The sequence below is a fragment of the Salvelinus alpinus genome, chromosome 10 (genome assembly GCF_045679555.1).
Source record: "Salvelinus alpinus chromosome 10, SLU_Salpinus.1, whole genome shotgun sequence".
NCBI classification, from domain to species: Eukaryota; Metazoa; Chordata; class Actinopteri; order Salmoniformes; family Salmonidae; genus Salvelinus; species Salvelinus alpinus.
Window position 1 is genome coordinate 13,340,781 of NC_092095.1, and position 21,196 is coordinate 13,361,976.

At 45.8% G+C, this 21,196-nt stretch overlaps 1 protein-coding gene across 1 annotated transcript in view; it reads left to right on the forward strand.

The window, feature by feature from the left end:
- Positions 1 to 21,196, forward strand: part of LOC139531517 (neuropilin and tolloid-like protein 1) — a 180,958-nt gene that overhangs the window by 66,609 nt on the left and 93,153 nt on the right. The window lies entirely within an intron of this gene.

A 21,196-nucleotide genomic window follows, 5' to 3' on the forward strand; every position in this document is an offset into this window, starting at 1 on the left:
TGTTATAATTCCTGTAATAACTTGCGGCTGAATTTGAAAGGGGTTCCTTCGTTATTTTACCGTTCATGTCTTCCATAGAGAATGTCTTGATCTACTTCAAATAAGGTCTGTGTTTCGTGCAGGCTTAAACCGCCTTGACGTTTTGATACCCATGTAAATCTCACTAGGATAAGGTAACGTTTGTCAACATATTTTCATAAATCCACTCTACAATTTTTTTATCTTTGCTTATATTTAGCCAATATTGATCAGAGTTACCTTGTCCTATGGATATCTACACAGTTATAAAATTGGCACGGTGATGTAAGCCTACACGAAACACAGACCTTATTTTAAGTGAATCTAAAAATATCCTATGGAATAAATAAAGGAACCGCTTTTCAGATTTTGCTAGAAGGTGTCATGGGAATTATGACTCGCACTTTGGTTGTCAATTCTTACCATGCCCATTATCAAAATAGGATTTCCTGCATATAGAAATTAAAGTTTTTGTTTTCAACATTCATCACAGGTAACTTAAACTCTATTTTTATTCAAACAATTGAGAGTATTTGTCTCCTAAGCAGACTTCAGTATCATTGTCACTTCAGAGCTGTGTGCGCGTGTGTGTATTTATGTATTATAGTATTAAGTTAAAATAAAAGTGTTCATTGTTCATTCAGTATTGTTGCAATTGTCATTATTACAAAAATGTGTGTGTGTGTGTGATATATACAGTATATATATATATTTTTATTTTTATTTTTAATAAATCGGCCGATTAATCGGTATCGGCTTTTTTTGCCCTCCAATAATCGGTATCGGCATTGAAAAATCATAATCGGTTGCCCTCTAGTCTGTATGCATGTGTTGTGTTTGTGTGCATGTGTCTGTGTGTGTCTGTATGTGTCTGTCTGTGTGTGCATTTGTCTGTCTGTGTGTCTGTGTATTTGTGCGTGCGTCTGTCTGTATGTCTCGGTGTGTGTGTGTGGGTGTGTGTGCGTGCGTGTGTCTGTCTGTATGTGTCTGTGTGTCTGTCTGTCTGTATGTGTCTGTGTGTCTGTCTGTATGTGTCGGTGTCTGTGTGTCTGTCTGTCTGTCTGTCTGTCTGTCTGTCTGTCTGTCTGTCTGTCTGTCTGTCTGTCTGTCTGTCTGTCTGTCTGTCTGTCTGTCTGTCTGTCTGTCTGTCTGTCTGTCTGTCTGTCTGTCTGTCTGTCTGTCTGTCTGTCTGTCTGTCTGTCTGTCTGTCTGTCTGTCTGTCTGTCTGTCTGTCTGTCTGTCTGTCTGTCTGTCTGTCTGTCTGTCTGTCTGTCTGTCTGTCTGTCTGTCTGTCTGTCTGTCTGTGTGTATATGTGCTTTCTTGTATGTGAGTGAGTGTGCCCGGTGGGGTAATAAATGTTCCCCCGACCCTTTCAATATGTTGATTGGCCAATATCTCAGTCCCTGGCAATCACCATGAGCAATGGATGAAAAGATACTTCATTATGTTCCATGAAGTGGCCACAGCTACTCAACCCACCAATCACTATAATCACTATAATCAATACATTCGTCAATTCCTATTCCTACTCAACCCACCAATCTTAATTCTTATTTACAATGATGGTCTACTCTGGCCAAACCCAGACGACGCTGGGCCAATTATGTGCCGCCCTATGGGACTCCCAATCACGGCCGGATTTGATACAGCCTGGATTCGAACCAGGGACTGTAGTGACGCTTCTTGCAGTGAGATGCAGTTCCTTAGACCGCTGCTCCCGTTGTAGTCCAGTATCATTACCCTCCAGGTATCACAGGTCCGGGTTGTTGTGGGTCTGGCTGGCCATGAGTCTGGAGATGGCTGAACAGGCCAATCCGTGACCTGCAGATCTTGTCTCAGTGGGGGCAGGGATGGTCAGATCCTGTCTCAGTGGGGCAGGGGCGGTCAGATCCTGTCTCAGTGGGGTCAAAGATGGTCAGATCCTGTCTCAGTGGGGACGATTTCTTATTTTATTTTAATTTTTTTTACACCTTTATTTAATCTTTATTTAACTTGACAAGTCAGTTAAGAACACATTCTTATTTTCAATGACGGCCTAGGAACGTTCAGGGGCAGAACGACAGATTTTTAACCTTGTCAGCTCGGGGGATCCGTTCTTGGATCCGTTCCGTCAATTCCTATTCCTACTCAACCCACCAATCACTATAATCACTATAATCAATACATTCGTCAATTCCTATTCCTACTCAACCCACCAATCACTATAATCACTATAATCACTATAATCAATACATTCGTCAATTCCTATTATTTCCTCTTTTCTCATCAACACAAACTCAACAATGAATTCACTGTAATTCACCGCTTTTCTCTACCATTCAGGACCGAACGGCATGATATCAAAATCCATTCTTATTTTGCGCCCAACGAAAAAGCAATTTTCATTTGAGACAAGGGAAAATATGGCTTCTATAATCTCTTCTCTGGAGATGATCCGTCTTTCTGCAATTCAAAGTGAAGCGTGATCAATCCTACGCGTGTGTTCTGTGACCTGTGTAGGAATCGGAGAGCAGTTCTCATAATGCGTTTTCATCATTTTACATGGGTTTAAAGGCCTCCACGTTTTATATTAAAAATAGACCTCCATTTATCAGTGCTGGGAAAACACACACACACACACACACCGACACATACAGACAGACACACATCATACATACACACACAAACACACATGCTCACTCTCTCTCACACACACACACACACACACACACACACACACACGCTTACTCACTCACTCGCATACACACACACATACATACACACACAAACACACATGCTCACTCTCACACACAAACACACATGCTTACTCACTCACTCTCTCACACACACACACACACATACATACACACACAAACACACATGCTCACTCTCACACACACAAACACACATGCTTACTCTCACACACACACACACACACACACACACACATGCTCACTCACTCACTCACACACACAAACACACATGCTCACTCTCTCTCTCACACACACACACACACACACACACACACACTTACTCACTCACTCGCATACACACACACATACATACACACACAAACACACATGCTCACTCTCACACACAAACACACATGCTTACTCACTCACTCTCTCACACACACACACACACATACATACACACACAAACACACATGCTCACTCTCACACACACAAACACACATGCTTACTCTCACACACACACACACACACACACACACACACACACACACACATGCTCACTCACTCACTCACTCACACACACAAACACACATGCTCACTCTCTCTCTCACACACACACACACACACACACACACACACACACACACACACACACACACACACACACACACACACACACACACACACACACACACACACACACACACACACACAGAGTGGAGACACACATTAAGTGAACAGTTATTAATCCCTCTGTAGGCTGAGGCCAGCTCTGTAGTATATTCTGTCTCTCTAGGAGGTACGCAGGCTGCTGGTCATTCTCCCCTTCTCTCTGTAGGCTGAGGCCAGCTCTGTAGTATATTCTGTCTCTCTAGGAGGGACGAAGGCTGCTGGTCAGTCTCCCCTTCTCTCTGTAGGCTGAGGCCAGCTCTGTGGCTGTACTGTAAGAAACTTCCATATGACACGTACACAGGCATAACACACACACACACTCACACACTCCGCTCCCTCGCCTCACCTCATCACATCCGCTGTCTCTTCTCTCTCCCTTTCTCTCTCTCTATATCTCCATCTCTCTCTCTATATCTCCATCTCCATCTCTCTCACTATTTCTCCATATCTCTCGCTCTTTCTCCATCTCTGTTTCTCCATCTCTCTCTATTTCTCCATCTCTCTATTTGTCTCTGTTGACAGCACACTCCTCTCTATCTGTCTGTCACTGTGTCTCAGTCACACTCCTCTCTCTGTCTATGTCACTGTGTCTCAGTCACACTCCTCTCTCTGTCTATGTCACTGTGTCTCAGTCACACTCCTCTCTCTGTCTATGTCACTGTGTCTCAGTCACACTCCTCTCTATCTGTCTGTCACTGTGTCTCAGTCACACTCCTCTCTCTGTCTATGTCACTGTGTCTCAGTCACACTCCTCTCTCTGTCTATGTCACTGTGTCTCAGTCACACTCCTCTCAGGCGACAGCTTGCACACTGGCCCTGTCATTTAGCATCATGCTAGACCACTGCTGACTTACTCCAGGTTACTGTGTCCCTATCTGGCCCTGTCATTTAGCATCATGCTAGACCAGTGCTGACTTACTCTAGTGGTTAGAGCGTTGGGCCAGTAACCGAAAGGTTGCTAGATCGAATCCCCGAGCTGACAAGGTAAAAATCTATCATTCTGCACCTGAACAAGGCAGTTAACACACTGTTTCTAGGTCGTCATTGTAAATAAGAATTTGCCTAGTTAAATAAAACAAAATGTACTGTGTCCTTATCTGTGTTACACTGGCCTTATGCTAACATCCCTATTAGGCTGTGTGGATGCTAACACAGCTAGGTAGTCCCCGAAGCACACAGGGACAGGTGTAGCTACAGCTAGCGGTCAGCTAATCGCTAACTAGCCTGCAGGATGTGTAGAGATACCAGTTAACTGGGCTGTAAGAGATGTGAGTCATAGGTAGGGTTGATTTCCTCGTGTTGTGTCTACAGTAGAATCTGCCCTTCTGCTATAAGAATCAACACTATAGCATATGTCACAAATGTCCTGGTTTTAACCCTGATAGCTGAAGGAAGATTGTGGCAGATTTTGTTGTTTTTAATTTATATTTAATCATAATCTGAACTTGGACACAGGCTCTATTTTAACAAACGCAATGGTAAATCTTAGCGCTGGTGATAGCATTATTTTAGCTATTTTCACAACTGGAATTATGGGCGCAGTAGCTGGCGTTGGAGCAAAATGGCTGGGTTTTGACAAATAAACAAGTTGTGGGTGTGCCGAGGCTTGACCCCTCACTGGCAAATCAGAACGTGGCTAAATATGTGGTTGCTTAAAGTTGTTTATTTACGGATTTTTATGTATTGTGTTTTCATCAACTCCAATTTGAATGTTAGTCCATTGTAGCCGAGAAGGTTAAATAGCCTGCCTGCCCCATATTGGCTGTGTTGAACATACAGTCCACATTGTTCTAATTGCATGGCTTCAATATGGAAATACACTGTTAAACATAGGCTATAGCATTAACACTGTTAAACATAGGCTATAGCATTAACACTGTTAAACATAGGCTATAGCATTAACACTGTTAAACATAGGCTATAGCATTAACACTGTTAAACATAGGCTATAGCATTAACACTGTTAAACATAGGCTATAGCATTAACACTGTTAAACATAGGCTATAGCATTAACACTGTTAAACATAGGCTATAGCATTAACACTGATACACATAGGCTATAGCATTTACACTGATATAGGGGCTAGGCCTATAGCATTAACACTGTTAAACATAGGCTATAGCATTAACACTGATATAGGGGCTAGGCCTATAGCATTAACACTGATGTAGGGGCTAGGCCTATAGCATTAACACTGATGTAGGGGCTAGACCTATAGCATTAACACTGATATAGGGGCTAGACCTATAGCATTAACACTGATATAGGGGCTAGGCCTATAGCATTAACACTGATATAGGGGATAGGCCTATAGCATTAACACTGATGTAGGGGCTAGACCTATAGCATTAACACTGATATAGGGGATAGGCCTATAGCATTGTAGTCTGGACATGGACATGCCAAACGTTGTCAATAAGCAAGACTAAATTCACTAGGCTATTGATAAGGCCTAAAAAGACAGTGTATAATTATAAGCCAATGTTAATTAAAAACAAAACAACAACTTGTTTTGAAAAGGCTATGTCTAAATACAGTTACAGGTACTATAATTACTGGGTGTAAAATACAGACAAGGCAACTTAGACTATGTAGACTTTTACGCACATCCAAACCTTTCACAGGGGGCTGGATAACGATCCAATATGAAGAGAAAGGGGGAATGTCCATTCACTGTGATACTGCTGTAATGTTATGTCTTATAAACATCATGGAACCATCTTACAGATCATTTATTTACACTCCAGAAATAGCAGATGAAATTGTATTACATTAAAATTAAACAAAGAAAAAAAACACTGGGATAGAGCTGGGATAGAGCTGGGATAGAGCCGGGATAGAGCCGGGATAGAGCCGGGATAGAGCCGGGATAGAGCCGGGATAGAGCCGGGATAGAGCCGGGATAGAGCTGGGATAGAGCTGGGATAGAGCTGGGATAGAGCCGGGATAGAGCCGGGATAGAGCCGGGATAGAGCCGGGATAGAGCCGGGATAGAGCCGGGATAGAGCCGGGATAGAGGCGGGATAGAGCTGGGATAGAGGCGGGATAGAGCTGGGATAGAGCTGGGATAGAGCTGGGATAGAGCTGGGATAGAGCTGGGATAGAGCTGGGATAGAGCTGGGATAGAGCTGGGATAGAGCTGGGATAGAGCCGGGATAGAGCCGGGATAGAGCCGGGATAGTGCCGGGATAGAGCCGGGATAGAGCCGGGATAGAGCTTGGATAGAGCTGGGATAGAGCTGGGATAGAGCTGGGATAGAGCTGGGATAGAGCTTGGATAGAGCTTGGATAGAGGCGGGATAGAGCCGGGATAGAGCCGGGATAGAGCCGGGATAGAGCCGGGATAGAGCTTGGATAGAGCTGGGATAGAGCTGGGATAGAACTGGGATAGAGCTGGGATAGAGCTTGGATAGAGCTGGGATAGAGCTTGGATAGAGCTGGGATAGAACTGGGATAGAGCTGGGATAGAGCTGGGATAGAGCTGGGATAGAGCTGGGATAGAACTGGGATAGAGCTGAGATAGAGCTTGGATAGAGCTGGGATAGAGCTGGGATAGAGCTGGGATAGAGCCGGGATAGAGCCGAGATAGAGCCGGGATAGAGCCGGGATAGAGGTGGGATAGAGCCGGGATAGAGCCGAGATAGAGCCGAGATAGAGCCGGGATAGAGCCGGGATAGAGCTTGGATAGAGCCGGGATAGAGCCGGGATAGAGCCTGGATAGAGCCGGGATAGAGCCGGGATAGAGCCGGGATAGAGCTTAGATAGAGCCGGGATAAAGCTGAAATAGAGCTTGGATAGAGCTGGGATAGAGCTTGGATAGAGCTTGGATAGAGCCGAGATAGAGCTTGGATAGAGCCGGGATAGAGCCGGGATAGAGCCGAGATAGAGCTGAGATAGAGCTTAGATAGAGCCGGGATAGAGCCGAAATAGAGCTTGGATAGAGCTGGGATAGAGCTGAGATAGAGCTTGAATAGAGCTGAGATAGAGGCGGGATAGAGCTGGGATAGAGCCGGGATAGAGCCGGGATAGAGCCGGGATAGAGCTGGGATAGAGCTGAAATAGCCGTGATAGAGCTGAAATAGCTGGGATAGAGCTGGGATAGAGCTGAGAGTTATCTGACTTCCTGTTGCCGTGCTGTTCTTATGGCAGACTGCTCTCGTCTCTGCTTAAAGAGGTCTAATACTTTGTTTTATAAAATCCAGAAAAAATTCACAGACTAAAATGGGATCGTGACTAAGCTCTGACGGCCTTGTACTGATTAACTGAGATTATCATGCATACAAATGTACTCAGGCTGGCAGGCAAGCAAGAAGGCAGGCAGGCAAGCAAGAAGGCAGGCAGGCAAGCCATAAGGAAGGCAAGCAGGAAGTCAGGCAGGCAAGCAGAAAGGCAGGCAAGCAGGAAGAAGGGCATGCTGGCAGGAAGACAGGCAGGCAAGCAGGTAGGCAGGCAAGCAGGACGGCAGGCAAGCACACATGACACACACACACACATATGCAGGCATGCACACATGCACATACCCTCTCTCTCTCTCTCACTCACACACACACCCCACCCCCTGTTAGTGTCAGGTGCAGTATTCCTGCAGAGTGTGTATTAATAACACTACAGTGGTTTTCCTGTCAGTGGGAGAATGTGTTTCAAAAGCAGAAGGGTTTTCCCCCGTGTCAGGAGGGGAACTCACGGCTAGGCTTCTGACAAGCTTAGAGTGGACCCCCACACGCCTGCCTGCTGAGATACACACACACTAACGCATATGCTGTGTGTGTGTGTGGGAGGAGGATCACAGTGGGAAGGCTTTGGTTTAATGTGATTTAAAACACACTTGTGTCCATTGAAGCCTCTTGTGTTTAAAGTGGCTATAACATTACACTCAACATGCTATAGACTGAGATGAAGCTTTTACAGCCCATTGAATGGAGTTCAGTGGTAAGAAAACAACAGGAGAGCTCTTGGCCATTTCAGCCTCAGTCAACAGTTCTCTGGACAGAGGACAAGTCACACACACACAGAGAGCGAGAGAGAGAGCGAGAGAGAGAGCGAGAGAGAGAGAGAGAGAGAGAGAGAGAGAGACTTTTTTTGACTTTTTGTCTTTCTTTATTGAAACATTCTCATTTCATTTAAAACTCACCCCCCCCTAAAATAAAAAAACAAAAATATATCCTGTACTGCATACATGTACCATACTCACCTTTCCATCTACCACATGATACAAACCACCATCACCATACACAAAAACAATACCCTCTCCTACAACCGTATATCCAAAACATCTTCCCCAGCAATACAGACAGCCCCCCCAACACACCATATCTCCTCAAACATCTCCACACATTTGATCATTTTATAGAAGTCAAACTCAACCCTAAGGCGCGCAGAGACCATCCCATTAAACAGTAGTAAAGGGTCTGTTATCCCCCCACCTTTGACCCTGTTTCTCCTTGTTAGCCAAATAGCTAATTTTGCCTGAGCAAACAGAAAATTCAACAAAACACATTTTTCTTTCTCCTTACTCGAATACCTGTATCCCATTATAAACATCCCAACAGCAAAAACCACCCCCAACCTGTCACACAGACATTCCAACAGAGACATTAAAGGCATTAACCTGGTGCACACAGAAAACACATGAATCACAGTTTCTTTCATTTGACAGAAAGGACACCCCTGCCCAATTCCCGGATCAACCCGTGCCAACCAGCTGTTAGTGGCCAGGGCTCCATGAAGAACCCTCCACTGGAGGTCCCCTGACCTCTTTGGTACTGGGGGTTTGTAGAGCGCCCTCCATCTAAAACCCACCATACTCTCCGCCACACATACCCCCTGCCACTGATGTGCCTTCACTCCTGTTAGGCTTCTAATGTTCCTAACCTTAACGCAGAGGTTGTAGAGGGCTTTACCTCCCACCCCCTCAAACTCCCCCAGGCTCGGAGTGTTAAAATCTAACAAGTCCTCCAGACCCCCTTGCCAGTCTCCAGTCTCTGCCGTCACCTGCAGTGGCGGAAACATTGGTGGCCCCTCTCCCTTTGGCCTCTCAAACACCCCCCTTACCGGCTCAGACAGTGCCTCCTGGACCTCCTCCAGGAATCTCTCCAGCAGCCTAAGAGACGTTATTCCTGTTTGTTGCGCCAAGACCTCCGGGGTTTTCCACCCCTCCTCTCCCAGCAGTCTCAGGTCACCTAGCCTTTGTAAACCCCCTGCCATCAGTTGCCTCTGCAGGGTGGCCGACTGAACCGATCTCAAAGGGATGGCTGGGTTGTGGAAAATAGGCTCCTCCCACACCCACTGCCCAGGCTCCACACCCCCTTCTCGTGTGGGCCTTAGCAGCTGCCAGGCCCTCAGCACCGCAGAGTAAAACTCTGAGAGACCTGCTGTACTCAGCCTCTCCAGCTTCATGAGGAACAGCTGCCGGTCCAACCCTAATCCGCCAGCTCTCCTCAGCAGCGCGCATGCTGGTTCCCTCCAGCCAACATCAGTATGGTACAGCAGTCTCTGCACCGCCTTTAGCCGGAAAGCAGCCATCCTGCTCTCCAGTTCCACCAGGCCCTGTCCTCCTTCGTGGACGGTCATGTACAACACTGCTGCCTTCAGCCAGTGATGGCCCGACCAAAAGAAGTCCACCAGCTTGCGTTGCAGGTCTGCAAGCAGACCGGCGGGGGGGTTGAGGACAGCCAGTTTATGCCACAAGGAAGATGCCACCAGGTTGTTGATTATCAGCACCCTCCCTCTATATGACACTTGGGACAGGAGCCACCTCCACCTGGCCAGTCTTGACACCACTGCCTGTGACAGCCCCTCCCAGTTCTTGCTGACCCACCTCTCCGAGCCCAGGTACACCCCCAACACTTTAAGCCCTTCACAACCCCACTGCAAACCCCCTGGAAGCAGAGGAGGAGCCCTATCCCCCCATGCCCCACATAACAGAGCTTTGCTCTTTCCCCAGTTTACCTTAGCTGATGAAGCTCCCTCGTACACCTTCAGACTGGTCTCTAGCTCCTGCATATCTTGCCCATCCCTGACCATCACAGAAACATCATCTGCATATGCTGAGACTGCTATTCCTGTCACCACCTCCATGCCTGTCCAGCACACTCCCCGCAGTCTCCTGCGTAGCAGTCCTAAAAAAGGCTCAATGGCTAGTGTGTACAGCTGCCCAGATAGAGGGCATCCTTGTCTAATGCCCCGTCTCACCCAGACAGGCCTACTGAGCGCCCCTCCCACCTTAACCATACATGACGCCCCAGCATACAACAGCTTCACACAGTTCACAAAGCTCTTCTCAAACCCAAAAACAGACATCGCATTAAACAGATACTCATGAATCCACTCTATCAAAAGCCTTCTCTTGATCTAAAGAGACCAGTCCAAAGTTCACATTAGAACCTCACGACAAGTCCAACATGTCCCTAATCAAGAACAAGTTGTCCGTGATTGAGCGTCCCGGTACACAATATGTCTGGTCCTTGTGTATTATAGAGTCCAGATGGGACTTCAGTCTGTTAGAGAGGACCTTGGCAAATATCTTATAGTCCGCACAGAGTAATGCCACAGGCCTCCAGTTCTTAAGTTCACACAAGTCCCCTTTTTTGGGCAGGAGAGTCAGTGCCGCCCGACGGCAGCTCATCGGCAACTCTCCTACCTCGACGCATTCACGCAACACGCAAAAGAAATCCTGTCCAATAGTTCCCCAGAATTTTTTGTAAAACTCCACTGGAAGTCCATCGACCCCGGGTGCACGACCGGGGGACATCTGGGTTACGGCCTCTGCCAGTTCATGTGACAACAGAGGAATGTCCATTTCATCCCTCTGTGCCCGAGAGAGCTTAGGGAGTCCTGCGAACAAGACCTGAGCACACATAGGATCACACATTTCTGCCCTATACAATTCAGTATAAAACTCCACAGTCCGCTCCCGCATCTCCCCCACCACAGAGGTCACCCGCCCATCAGACAGCCGTAGACAATGCATACCCTTGGCTTCACTGGTCTGTCTTTCCAAACCAAAGAAGAAGGAGCTGGGAGCATCCATCTCCTTGAGCATGGAGAACCTAGCTCTTACAAGTGCTCCCTTTGCTTTAACCTGGAAAAAACTACCCAGGTCCCTACGTAATTCGGCTAAGTTAGCCTGGAGGCCTACATTGCCTTGCCCCACCATCTCTACCTCCATCTCACTAATACACCGCTCTAGTTCCCCCAATACTCTCCTAGCCTCTGAGGATGAGAGAGCTGTGTACTGTTGACAGAAAAGCCGAATTTGCACTTTCCCCACATCCCACCATTGACTCAGAGACTCATACTCCTCTCTTCGCTGCCCCCATCTTTCCCAAAAAGTCTGGAAACCTGAGCAAAAAGTGGCATCTTGTAAGAGCTTTACATTGAACTTCCAATAAGATGCCTGCCGGGGCCCTGGTGAAATAGACAGCCGAGCCATGGTTATGTGGTGATCCGAAAACCCCACTGGGAGAATGGTAGCACCCAGCAGCCTATTGCTCTGATTCCTGGACATGTAAAAACGATCAAGTCGAGCTGCACTCACCCTAGCCCCAAAAACCTTCACCCACGTATACTGTCTTGTGTTTGGATGTTTAGTTCTCCAAACATCCACTAGGTCAAACTGATTAAAGATGTCCCTTAACACTCCCACTGACACTGAATGAGGCTCTTCCCCATTTCTGTCTTTTGTAAAATCCATTGTACAGTTCCAGTCACCTCCGATCACCAGCGTCTCCTCAGGCGCTACTTGTGAGAGTTCCTGTCTAAGACTCCCAAATAGAACCCCTCTTTCTCTCCCTGTGTTAGGCGCATACACATTTATAAAGACAAAACCCATGTTGTTAATCTCTGCTTTAACAACAAGCAACCTGCCCCTACACACCTCCTTTGAGGAGCAAATTTTTACAGCCAGACCCGGTGCAAAAAGGACTGCCACCCCTGCACTAAGATTTGTCCCATGGCTCAACACACTTGCCCCTTTCCACCAGAGCCCCCAATCAACTTCATTCACCACATCACTATGCGTCTCCTGCAGAAACAACACCTGTACTTTCTGTTGTTTTACATATTCACCCAACACACTCCTCTTTCCCGCATCTCTGGCACCATTTATATTAAGCGAGCCTACCCAAAGAGTCTCCATAAGAAGTGGGAGAAAAGCCAGCAGAGAAATAGACCAATAGGAAAGCTCAAAAAGCCCCAGTGTCAGTAAGAAATTAAACATTTAAACAGTGTCTGAAGGTAAACCTTTACGCACTGTTGTGACCCACTTCCTCAACCTAAACCGTTTCTTGGGTGAGAGGACACCATGCCCCTCATTTCTCATAGCATGTTGTACTGATCTTACAAACTTTCTAGAATCAGGAAAAAAAGCCTCAAGATTAACTTTTTTCCCCTTAGTCTCATTCAGGAACCTTGTCAGTTCTCTCAACGTGTACTTAGACCCCTCTGGTTGACTGGCTGTCAGCTCCGGGCCAATTGAAGAGGAGTCTGAAAAAAATAACTCCTCATCCTCAGACTCACTTTCCTCCTCTTCTCTATCTCCCACCCTGACCACCTGCCCTTTCTCTCTGGTTAGGGCCTCACCCACAGCAACAGGCAACATTTCCATGGTGCCTTTGTCCACACCCTTTTTCCTTTTCCTCTTGACACCCTCCTCCTCCCCCCCTAATCTCTTACACTTCCCCACTATACTCTCCTCATCCACTAGAATAACCTGACTAGACCCAGTATCATCTACACCACCCTCCATAGCATGACTCGGCCCAGCATCATCTGCACCACCCTCCATAGCATGACTCGGCCCAGCATCATCTACACCACCCTCCATAGCATGACTTGGGCCAGCCTCAGCTACCCCACCATCCATAGCTTGACTAGACTCAGCCTCTGCTATACCACCATCCATAGCCTGCCTAGACCCAGCACCCTCTACACCACCCTCCATAGCATAACTAGGCCCAGCCTCAGCTACCCCACCATCTCTAGCCTGACTAGACCCAGCCTGTGCTTCCCCACCATCTCTAGCCTGACTAGACCCAGCCTCTGCTTCTCCACCATCTCTAGCCTGACTAGACCCAGCCTCCACTACCCTACCATCTCTAGCCTGACTAGGCCCAGCCTCATCTACACCACCATCTCTAGACTGACTAGGCCCAGCCTCTGCTGTCTGCATCTCCTTACCCCCTGCATTTTGACCTCGATTTCCCCCATTTGCGCTTGTATCCTCACCTTGTCTACGGCCTTTATGTGGGCACGCAAAGCTCTTGTGCCCCAAATCCCCACATTCAAAACACCGTAGACTATCTGTGCTGGCAAAACCTGCATAGAGCCCCTCCCCATGCCTCACTTTAAAATGCACATTTAGCTGTTGCTCGTTGTTGTTCAGAAACATAAACACTTGCCTCCGGAACGAAACAACGTGTTTAACGGCATCTGCCTGAAACCCTGCTGACAGTACACGGAAACCGATAGCAAACTTACCAAAACGACTCAGCTCTTTCCTAATTTGATCATCCGTGATAAACGGAGGCAAATTTGCCACTACAACTCTTGTTGAAGGGGTAGAGAGAGGTGAAATTGACACCAACACATCCCTTACAAATATTCCGCTAGCAATTTGCCTACCGACCAAATTAGCCCTTTTCATGAACACAACCACAGCTTTGTTCATTCTAGAAGCAGAATGTATAAACTCAGCTCCTACCTGTTCACCGACCGCGAGCAGAACCTCCTCCACCTTAACTCCGTTCTCAGGAACACACCTGAATCCATGCTGTATAGACAGCGTCTCCTCCGCGCTAGGCTGAGAAGCCATTGCGCACACTACACCTTCCAACCCCCAGGAAAGTTACTCTGTCCTCTTCCACCCTAACTTTGAAAAAAAAAACTTTGGATACCGCCAAAAACAAATATTGCATTAACCCTCCACCATAGAAAATAACATGTAAAGAAAAGAATCAAGAAAGTTAGTTAGGATAGAGCTTTCCACACCAAACACTCAGACTCCAAAAACACCCAGCATGCACCGAGAGAGAGAGAGAGAGAGAGAGAGAGAGAGAGAGAGAGAGACGGAGCTGCATTTCCTAACATAATTTCAAAAATATAGAACAATTAGAGAGTGTCATTTCCCCAAATTTGAAACCCTTATTTAAGGTTTAAGACCTCTCTGATGAGAGTAGGTTACCCGTCCTGTGGGGGGAGGACGCAGAGAGCTGTGGGTTGGCAGCGCACTACATTGCTGCCTGCCATAAGTTGAGGGACAGTGTCTGACAGACCAATCAACCTGCACATGTCCTCTACTGTATGCTTGTTATTGTTGAATCTATGGTTATTTTGACACTTGGTTATTGTTGTTACTGTTGTCCCGTTGACAATTTTGATTCTCATTTTTATATTGTAAATATCCTAAATAAGCTTTGGCAATATGTACACTGTTGCGTCATGCCAATAAAGCAAATTGAATTGAGAGGGGAGAGGAAGTTTACTGTACTACCACTACAGATCTCATTTGCTTCCAGTGAACTAATAAACTCCCATGACTACGATCTATTTATTGCCTTACCTCCCTTATCTTACCTCATTTGCACACACTGTATATAGATTCTGTATATAGAATCAACTGTAGGATGATTAACTGACCTGTAGGATGATTAACTGACCTGTAGGATGACTAACTGACCTGTAGGATGATTAACTGACCTGTAGGATGACTAACTGGCCTGTATGATGACTAACTGACCTGTAGGATGATTAACTGACCTGTAGGATGACTAACTGACCTGTAGGATGACTAACTGACCTGTAGGATGATTAACTGACCTGTAGGATGATTAACTGACCTGTAGGATGACTAACTGACCTGTAGGATGACTAACTGACCTGTAGGATGATTAACTGACCTGTAGGATGATTAACTGACCTGTAGGATGATTAACTGACCTGTAGGATGACTAACTGACCTGTAGGATGATTAACTGACCTGTAGGATGACTAACTGACCTGTAGGATGATTAACTGACCTGTAGGATGATTAACTGACCTGTAGGATTACTAACTGACCTGTAGGATGACTAACTGACCTGTAGGATGATTAACTGACCTGTAGGATGATTAACTGACCTGTAGGATGATTAACTGACCTGTAGGATGACTAACTGACCTGTAGGATGATTAACTGACCTGTAGGATGATTAACTGGGCTGTAGGATGATTAACTGACCTGTAGGATTACTAACTGACCTGTATGATGACTAACTGACCTGTAGGATGATTAACTGACCTGTAGGATTACTAACTGACCTGTAGGATGATTAACTGACCTGTATGATGATTAACTGACCTGTAGGATGATTAACTGACCTGTAGGATGACTAACTGACCTGTATGATGACTAACTGACCTGTAGGATGATTAACTAACCTGTAGGATGACTAACTGACCTGTAGGATGATTAACTGACCTGTAGGATGATTAACTGACCTGTAGGATGATTAACTGACCTGTAGGATGATTAACTGACCTGTAGGATGATTAACTGACCTGTAGGATGACTAACTGACCTGTAGGATGATTAACTGACCTGTAGGATGACTAACTGACCTGTAGGATGACTAACTGACCTGTAGGATGATTAACTGACCTGTAGGATGATTAACTGACCTGTAGGATGACTAACTGACCTGTAGGATGACTAACTGACCTGTAGGATGACTAACTGACCTGTAGGATGATTAACTGACCTGTAGGATGACTAACTGACCTGTAGGATGACTAACTGACCTGTAGGATTACTAACTGACCTGTAGGATGACTAACTGACCTGTAGGATGATTAACTGACCTGTAGGATGATTAACTGACCTGTAGGATGATTAACTGACCTGTAGGATGATTTATTGACCTGTAGGATGATTTATTGACCTGTAGGATGATTAACTGACCTGTAGGATGATTAACTGACCTGTAGGATGACTAACTGACCTGTAGGATGATTTATTGACATGTAGGATGATTAACTGACCTGTAGGATGATTAACTGACCTGTAGGATGATTTACTGACCTGTAGGATGATTAACTGACCTGTAGGATGACTAACTGACCTGTAGGATGACTAACTGACCTGTAGGATGATTAACTGACCTGTAGGATGATTAACTGACCTGTAGGATGATTAACTGACCTGTAGGATGACTAACTGACCTGTAGGATGACTAACTGACCTGTAGGATGATTAACTGACCTGTAGGATGACTAACTGACCTGTAGGATGACTACCTGACCTGTAGGATGATTAACTGACCTGTAGGATGACTAACTGACCTGTAGGATGATTAACTGACCTGTAGGATGATTAACTGACCTGTAGGATGATTTATTGACCTGTAGGATGATTAACTGACCTGTAGGATGATTAACTGGCCTGTAGGATGACTAACTGACCTGTAGGATGATTTATTGACATGTAGGATGATTAACTGACCTGTAGGATGATTAACTGACCTGTAGGATGACTAACTGACCTGTAGGATGACTAACTGACCTGTAGGATGATTTATTGACATGTAGGATGATTAACTGGCCTGTAAGATGACTAACTGACCTGTAGGATGACTAACTGACCTGTAGGATGACTAACTGACCTGTAGGATGATTAACTGACCTGTAGGATTACTAACTGACCTGTAGGATGACTAACTGACCTGTAGGATGACTAACTGACCTGTAGGATGACTAACTGACCTGTAGGATGATTAACTGACCTGTAGGATGATTAACTGACCTGTAGGATGATTAACTGACCTGTAGGATTACTAACTGACCTGTAGGATGACTAACTGACCTGTAGGATGATTAACTGACCTGTATGATGATTAACTGACCTGTAGGATGATTAACTGACCTGTAGGATGACTAACTGACCTGTAGGATGATTTATTGACCTGTAGGATGATTAACTGACCTGTAGGATGATTAACTGGCCTGTAGGATGACTAACTGACCTGTAGGATGATTTATTGACATGTAGGATGATTAACTGACCTGTAGGATGATTAACTGACCTGCAGGATGATTAACTGACCTGTATGATGATTAACTGACCTGTAGGATGATTAACTGACCTGTAGGATGACTAACTGACCTGTAGGATGATTAACTGACCTGTAGGATGACTAACTGACCTGTAGGATGATTTATTGACCTGTAGGATGATTAACTGACCTGTAGGATGATTAACTGGCCTGTAGGATGACTAACTGACCTGTAGGATGATTTATTGACCTGTAGGATGATTAACTGACCTGTAGGATGATTAACTGACCTGTATGATGATTAACTGACCTGTAGGATGATTAACTGACCTGTAGGATGACTAACTGACCTGTAGGATGATTTATTGACCTGTAGGATGATTAACTGACCTGTAGGATGATTAACTGGCCTGTAGGATGACTAACTGACCTGTAGGATGATTTATTGACATGTAGGATGATTAACTGACCTGTAGGATGATTAACTGACCTGTAGGATGATTAACTGAACTGTATGATGATTAACTGACCTGTAGGATGATTAACTGACCTGTAGGATGACTAACTGACCTGTAGGATGATTAACTGACCTGTAGGATGACTAACTGACCTGTAGGATGATTTATTGACCTGTAGGATGATTAACTGACCTGTAGGATGATTAACTGGCCTGTAGGATGACTAACTGACCTGTAGGATGATTTATTGACCTGTAGGATGATTAACTGACCTGTAGGATGATTAACTGACCTGTAGGATTACTAACTGACCTGTAGGATGACTAACTGACCTGTAGGATGACTAACTGACCTGTAGGATGATTAACTGACCTGTAGGATTACTAACTGACCTGTAGGATGACTAACTGACCTGTAGGATGACTAACTGACCTGTAGGATGATTAACTGACCTGTAGGATGATTAACTGACCTGTAGGATGATTAACTGACCTGTAGGATGACTAACTGACCTGTAGGATGACTAACTGACCTGTAGGATGATTAACTGACCTGTAGGATGACTAACTGACCTGTAGGATGATTAACTGACCTGTAGGATGATTAACTGACCTGTAGGATGATTAACTGACCTGTAGGATGATTAACTGACCTGTAGGATGACTAACTGACCTGTAGGATGACTAACTGACCTGTAGGATGATTAACTGACCTGTAGGATGAGTAACTGACCTGTAGGATGATTAACTGACCTGTAGGATGATTAACTGGCCTGTAGGATGACTAACTGACCTGTATGATGATTAACTGACCTGTAGGATTACTAACTGACCTGTAGGATGATTAACTGACCTGTAGGATGATTAACTGGCCTGTAGGATGACTAACTGACCTGTAGGATGATTTATTGACATGTAGGATGATTAACTGACCTGTAGGATGATTAACTGACCTGTAGGATGATTAACTGACCTGTAGGATGACTAACTGACCTGTAGGATGATTTATTGACCTGTAGGATGATTAACTGACCTGTAGGATGATTAACTGGCCTGTAGGATGACTAACTGACCTGTAGGATGATTTATTGACATGTAGGATGATTAACTGACCTGTAGGATGACTAACTGACCTGTAGGATGATTAACTGACCTGTAGGATGATTAACTGACCTTTAGGATGACTAACTGACCTGTAGGATGATTAACTGACCTGTAGGATGACTAACTGACCTGTATGATGACTAACTGACCTGTAGGATGATTAACTGACCTGTAGGATGATTAACTGACCTGTAGGATGACTAACTGACCTGTATGATGACTAACTGACCTGTATGATGACTAACTGACCTGTATGATGACTAACTGACCTGTAGGATGACTAACTGACCTTTAGGATGATTAACTGACCTGTAGGATGATTAACTGACCTGTAGGATGATTAACTGACCTGTAGGATGATTAACTGACCTGTAGGATGACTAACTGACCTGTATGATGAATAACTGACCTGTATGATGACTAACTGACCTGTAGGATGACTAACTGACCTGTAGGATGATTTATTGACCTGTAGGATGATTTATTGACCTAGTTGGCTGCAGCAGCAGAGTGGAGCTGTGGTTGGTGGCTGTGTGGAGATAGGTACAGTATGGCTGGCTGGTTGGTGGCTGTGTGGAGATAGGTACAGTATGGCTGGCTGGTTGGTGGCTGTGTGGAGATAGGTACAGTATGGCTGGCTGGTTGGTGGCTGTGTGGAGATAGGTACAGTATGGCTGGCTGGTTGGTGGCTGTGTGGAGATAGGTACAGTATGGCTGGCTGGTTGGTGGCTGTGTGGAGATAGGTACAGTATGGCTGGCTGGTTGGTGGCTGTGTGGAGATAGGTACAGTATGGCTGGCTGGTTGGTGGCTGTGTGGAGATAGGTACTGTGTGTGTGTGTGTGTGTGTGTGTGTGTGTGTGTGTGTGTGTGTGTGTGTGTGTGTGTGTGTGTGTGTGTGTGTGTGTGTGTGTGTGTGTGTGTGTGTGTGTGTGTGTGTGTGTGTGTGTGTGTGTGTGTGTAATGTAGTATGGCGTTGGGTTGAAGTGGAAAAGACTTGCTGTTTTCAGCTCTGGAACTCCAATGTTTCTTTAATGAAAGGTTTTCACCAAAATGAGAACAGCCTTGGCTTCTTCTGTTATTCCCAGTGAAATCACCTGTTTCACAATAAAGAGGAGAGCAGTTTCACTGGAGACTGTCTTCGAGGTGGGGGTTCGGACACACAGCAGAATAACCACAGAGTACAACACTCTATAATGGGTTTTGTGCAGTCTACATTTTCAAAATGAGAAAACTAAACTTTAAATCATTTCAGTGCACCGTAACCAGCATCTCAGAATTTGATTTACGTTAAGACAGGCATTCCATATTAAAATGTAGTGTGCAATTTATGATTTTTAAGTTGATTTAAAAAACATCAACGGTGTCCTCTATAGAGTTTACATTTGGATATGAGAACACTTAAATGGTCTCTGACTCTCTCACAGCGTGCTGTGTGTGGCTCTGATCAGGAAGCTGCTGTCTCACAGCGTGCTGTCTCACAGCGTGCTGTCTCACAGCGTGCTGTCTCACAGCGTTCTGTGTGTGTCTCTGATCAGGAAGCTGCTGTCTCACAGCGTTCTGTGTGTGGCTCTGATCAGGAAGCTGCTGTCTCACAGCGTCCTGTGTGTGTCTCTGATCAGGAAGCTGCTGTCTCACAGCGTCCTGTGTGTGTCTCTGATCAGGAAGATGCTGTCTCACAGCGTGCTGTGTGTGTCTCTGATCAGGAAGCTGCTGTCTCACAGCGTGCTGTCTCACAGCGTCCTGTGTGTGTCTCTGATCAGGAAGATGCTGTCTCACAGCGTGCTGTGTGTGTCTCTGATCAGGAAGCTGCTGTCTCACAGCGTGCTGTGTGTGTCTCTGATCAGGAAGCTGCTGTCTCACAGCGTGCTGTGTGTGGCTCTGATCAGGAAGTTGCTGTCTCACAGCGTGCTGTCTCACAGCGTGCTGTGTGTGTCTCTGATCAAGAAGCTGCTGTCTCACAGCGTGCTGTGTGTGTCTCTGATCAGGAAGCTGCTGTCTCACAGCGTGCTGTGTGTGGCTCTGATCAGGAAGCTGCTGTCTCACAGCGTGCTGTCTCACAGCGTCCTGAGTGTGGCTCTGATCAGGAAGCTGCTGTCTCACAGCGTGCTGTGTGTGGCTCTGATCAGGAAGCTGCTGTCTCACAGCGTGCTGTCTCACAGCGTCCTGTGTGTGTCTCTGATCAGGAAGCTGCTGTCTCACAGCGTGCTGTGTGTGTCTCTGATCAGGAAGCTGCTGTCTCACAGCGT